Genomic DNA, 6016 nt, shown 5'->3' on the forward strand with positions numbered 1-6016 from the left:
AAAAAACAAACAAAAAAATCTACTGGTATTATATCAAAATAAAAAGCTTCTGCACAGTGAAAGAAACAATCAACAAAATTAGAAGACAACTTACTGAATGGAAAAAAAAATATTTGCAAATGACATATCCAATAAAGGGTCAGTAACTAAAATATATAAATAACTTATACCAATCAAAACAAAAAAATCCAATAAAAAAGGGCAGAAGACATTAACAGATATTATCTAAAGGAAATATACAAACAGCCAACAGACACAGGAAAATATGTTCAACATCATTCATCATGAGGGGGATGCAAATCAAAACCACAATGAGATATCACTTCATATATCAGAATGGCTAAAATCAAAAGGACAAGAAACAAGTGTTGGCAAAGATGTGGAGAAAAGAATCCCTTGTGCATTTTTGGTGAGAATGCATACTGGTGCAACTACTGTGGGAAACACTATGGGTTCCTTAAAAAATTAAAAATAGAATTACCATATAATGCAGTAATGACACTACTAGGTAATTACCCAAATAATATGAAAACACTATGGGTATATGCACAATTTATGTTTACTGCAGCATTATTTACAATGGACAAATTATTGAAGCAGGCCAAGTGTGCACTGTTATGTGAGTGGATAAAAAAGTGGTATATATATGCAATGAAATATTATTCAGCTATATAAAAAGAATGAAATCTTGCCATTTGCAATAACCTGGATGGATTTAGAGAGTATAATCTAGAGGGTATAATTAAAATGAGTCAGTCACAGGAAAACAAATACCATATGATTTCAGTCACATGTGGAATTTGAGAATAAAAACTAATGAACAAAGGAAAAATAAAGACACAAACCAAAAAGGAGGCCCTTAAATATTAACAATAAACAGATTTTTACCAGAGAGGAGGTGGGTGAGGGCATGGGGAAATAAGTGAATCAAATTAAGAGTATATTTATCTTGACAAACACTGGGTAATATATAGAATTGTTGAATCACGATATTGTATGTTTTAAACTAATATAACACTGCATGTTATGTATATTGGAATTCAAGATTTAAAATCATTTGAAATGAATACACATTTTTATACATCATAGCATTCATTATGCTACATTACTAATTATATTTATAGCTTAGCAAGGCAATTAATATACAAAACTCAATTTATTTTAGATTGTTATCCAACACATGAATAACAATCTAAGTTATTCTCTGGATTTCACACCCTTTGTACAAGCACTTGCAAGATATTTATGATCATATTTTATCTACAATAAATTCAGCTATATTATTATAAGTGATTTTTCCTACTGTACTCATCAATAACTTCAATATTGGGAATAATGATTAAGCCTCTTAATGCAATGGTTGCATTAATGCATTATTCTACTTAATAAATGGTTTTGTTTTGCTGTGTTTGTTTTTTTCTTTTTTTAAGATGCTTTATTTCGCTTTAATTTTCTTGTATAAATCTGTGTTGGACACACCTGGAGCATGGGACTTCTGCACGGAGATTCTGGTATGAGTCTTTACAAGATGGTCACTGAGTTCCTGATAGGGAGACTTGTTGAACACAGTCTTTTACCAGAGGTGAGGTGTGAGATTGCTGTAGGTTTTGGACATGGCATCACAAATGGCTTTGGTGAAGTTGTCCAGGGTGGCAGTGCAGCCCCTGGTCGAGGTGTAGCCATTGTCAGTACCAGACATCATCAGTAGCTTCTTGGGCACAATGCCAATACCTCTGGGGCAGGGATGAAGCACACAAGCACAGAACCACAGTGGCTGGTCCATCTTGCATGGGACAGTGTGGGGTTTGCTTATGTTGTTCTCCCAGTAGCCTTGACACATGCAATAAATGGAAAGCTTTGCCAGGTTGATGGCCCCGTGGATGGCAGTGGCTAATTCCTTGGAACACTTAACACTCAGAACGACATGCCTATTGTAATCTCCAATGGCAACAAGTGCCTTGAACCTGGTCCACTGGCCATCATGGATCTGCTTTTGCACAAGCCTAATCTTTAAAACTTCATCCTTGAGGGATGCATCAGGAAAAAGTCAATGCTCTCAGACTCCTTGAAAGGCAGGGAGAAGAGATAACTCTCCTCCAGGGACTTGATCTTCATGTCCTTGATCAGGTGGCACAGCTTGGTGACACGATCCACTCCTTGTCCTTGGCACTACTTAGTAAATGTTATGGTTATTGAATTTTAATTGTATTTAATACCATTCATTAATACAACATGGACTAATATAATTATATTTCATTCCAAATTTCCAATTATTCTCTTTTGTACCAATTCATAAGATGCCATTCTTCATTTATTGAAAGTCACTCCATTCTACCAATTCATTTAGTTCCTATTTTACTCAGGAAACCATTATTAACTATTATTAACTCATCATAATATCACAGCTACTTACACTTATTCACTGCATTTTTACAAACTATGTATAATTTTATGAGCATTTTAGAATGGCTGTATATATTTACGATAAGTAAAAATGACAAAATCTAACCAATATGTTTCTTATCAAATTGTAGCTTCGACCCCATCAGATAGAAATGTTTTCTTTAAAAGAGTAGTCATCCTCTTGAGAAACTCAATTATACCCTTATTCTCAAACCAACAATTGTTCTCAGAGATTTTCCTTTCAGTGAGGTCTAAAGGACTTGGACCTGCAGTTTCCTTTTGTCAGGAAATAGTCATACAGACATTAGCCCAGGGTTTCTCTGTAAATTCCACTTTCTTCATGGTTTAAATATTACTTGATTTTATGTATAGTATAACTCTCTTTTTTTGTGAATTCATCTTTCAACATTTGGGTCTCTTATTTAGTATGCACATTAACCACCATAATTGGTCACTAGGCTTGGCCTGTCGTAGACTCTAAGTCTAAAGTTCTTTTTTGGCCAGCAAAAGAGAGGATGCAGGATTGAAGCAAGAGATGTCCAGGAAAAGACAAGAGCCCCAAATAAGGGTCCTTGCCTCATATTTATTCAGATCAGAAGGCTTACAAACGTGATGGGAGTGTACAAAGAGACAAAGAAACTGTGGACATTAATTTGGGGGCATGAGGGAAGAGGGGGGTTTTGAAGATATACAGTGTTTGGGGTTTGGGTCAATATAAAACAAAATCCTGGCGCTGGGCAAATGGGTAGATGGTTGGTAATGGCAGACAGGAGGTTCCATGCTTGTTTTATCTTAGCTAGCCTAGGGGATGAGACAGATAGGGGAAATAACCTCAGGGTCAATAAGGCATCTTTTCTTTTGTTAACCATTTCCACTCTGGGCTGCTTTGCCTGCAGTGAAGTAGTCCATAGTCCAATTCACCAATAGTCTAATTCACTAACTTGGCCCTATCCTCCTGTGAAAGCAGCTTTTCTGCAATAGTACTAAATTGGGGGTGCTTCCACTCTGAATATCTAATCTTGTTTATTTCATATACCTATGTATTGGGCACCTTTGTGCTGTTCCCATTTTAGGCCTTTGCCTCTCCCTCTCTATTCTGGGGACTCTGCACCCCCTCTCTATTTTGGGGTGCCAATCTGGTTTACCCAAACTCAGGTGTGAGCAATTGATTTCTTTATGCCTTGTTAACCCATTGGTGTAAGCCTGGGGATTCCTAAGCTTATCCCCCACATTGGCCAAGCCATTTATATACATGTATGTCCTTTATGTTCAGTGCTGTAAATGTTCTGGTTTGTTTTCCTTGCCTGAGAAGATATATCTTGAAAAATATGTGGACACACACATGCACACACACACACACACACACACACACACACAAAACAGGAATTTTACTCAGACATAAAAAAAAAATTAGATCTTGTCATTTGTGACAATATGGATGGACCTAGAGGATAGTATGCTAAATTAAATAAATCAGAGAAAGACAAATACTGAATGATTTCATTTATATTTGGAATCTAAAAAACAAAGTTAATAAAAAAAGAACAAAACAAAACAAAAAAGCAGAAATAGACTCATACAAATTGGTGGTTGTAGGGTGGGGGGGAAGGAATGGGCAAAATGGGTAAAGAAGAGTGGGATGTATGAGCTTAAAATATGGAATGAATATGTCAGGGGGATGGAAGTTACAACACAGGGAATATAGACAATGGCGTTGTAATAATGATTGTTGGTAACAGATTTTAGCTACAATTATAGTGAGTATAGCATTATGTATATAGTTGTCTAATCAACATGTGGTACACCTGAAACTAATGTAATATTGTGTGTCAACTATACTTCAGTAAAAATGAAAATTAATTTTAAAATGTTCAGGTATTTTAAATAGAGGTAGTTGCAAAAAATTAGAAAACAAAACTAGTTATTTCTAAGTAGTTTTCAAAAGTTGAGAATATAAAATTTCCCATGTTAGAATGATATTAACTCATATATTAATGTCCTAATTTGGTTCAATTTAAATTTTAAGATTTTATTTCCATTTTTACTTTTCATGTATCAACAGAGCTCAGAGACTGTGACTAAAAGGAAAATATCAGCACCCATAAGAATGTTCTAAGACTAATTTAATAAGAACCAGAATCCAGATAAATTTCAATCAGCCTGCTGAGAGAGAAATAAAAGCAAAAGGCAAATTAAAATATCTCATTATGTAACTGCTCATCTCATTTTGTAACATTTGAATACTGTTCTACTTTGCTCTTGATTGCCAATGTGTATCTCAGTGTTTCAAATATTTTATTCACAACTAAACACAAGGCATTGGGGGGAGTTCCACACTGATATCTCATATCATAGTGATATTTTCATCTGTAAAGTGGTAATACAGTCTTCTGGGAATTTTATCGATATTAATCACCAAATGCAATACTACAAGCTGAATTATTTTAATGGTTATCACAAATTTAATCCAATCAACAACATCACTAGTACACAGATTGTGAATAAAAACTGAAAAAGGGAAATAATACATTAATTTCAATTTCAGTTAATATTACTCACTAGCCTTAAGCCCTCAATGTTAAGAATTTATTATAAAAAAATTAATTATACCAAAGTTTAATTAAATAATTATGAGCAAGATACAGGCTCACGCATGCATGTGGCCAGTAAACCCAGAGGACTAATTTGTTGTCCTAACAAATAACATGCTTTGTGAACAAAGTTACTGAATTTCATATTCTTGAATTTGATCACCATGAACTTCAACTGTACACAATTATATGGTCTAAAAATGTCATTAAAAGGTGAGTCTACACTTGACTCACGTTTATTCCGCAAAACATCAACTTAAAATACATCAGGGGTGCCTAGGTGCCTCAGTAATTTGGGCATCTGACTCTCAGTTTTCGCTCAGGTAATGGTCTCATGGTTCATGTGATTGATCCCTGCTTTGGGCTCTGTGCTGGCAGTGCGAAGCCTGCTTGGGATTCTTTCTCCCCTATCTCTCTGCCCTCCCACCCTCTAAATCAATCAATCAATCAAGAGCCCAGATGACAGAGCTCAGCTTGGCACGGAACAAAGGCGCTCACCAGAGCCGTCTCCCTCGCCCATTCCCCAGCCAAAATCCCAAAGGGAACGAGTTACTTTCCAGGGAACTTGCTTGCACCACGCAAACACCCAACGCTGTGCTGCTGCCTATCCATCCCTCAGGCGTGTGTGGCTCCCTCCTGGTGCCATGGGGCCCCTCCTGAAGCGGAGCTCCAAAGGAAAAGCAAGCTGAGCCTGCCCCTCCAGCCACCGTGCACCTTGCCGATCCACCCCAGCTAATAAACCAGATCCCCAGCACCACCAGCCTGGCAGTGTGCAAGTAGCCCAGCCGGGCCATGTCACCCCACAGTGAATCCCGCCCCTAGGAGAGGGGAAGAGAAGGCACACAACAGTCTGACTGTGGCCCCAACGGTGGGATGGGGGCAGACATCAGGTCTAAGGCCCCGCCCACCAACGCTAATTATTCAAGATAGCACAATGGAAGTGCCCCGCAGTCCCGCACCACTCCAGTGACTATCCAAAATGACCAAACGGAAGAATTCCCCTCAGAAAAACGTCCAGAAAA

General features: G+C 37.3%; 1 pseudogene; it reads right to left on the reverse strand.

Moving 5' to 3' along the window:
- Nucleotides 1-1435: 1435 nt before the first annotated feature.
- LOC115506823 lies at nt 1436-5606 on the reverse strand (annotated as a pseudogene).
- Nucleotides 5607-6016: the final 410 nt, after the last annotated feature.

Source organism: Lynx canadensis, chromosome X (assembly GCF_007474595.2).
Source record: "Lynx canadensis isolate LIC74 chromosome X, mLynCan4.pri.v2, whole genome shotgun sequence".
Lineage (NCBI taxonomy): Eukaryota > Metazoa > Chordata > Mammalia > Carnivora > Felidae > Lynx > Lynx canadensis.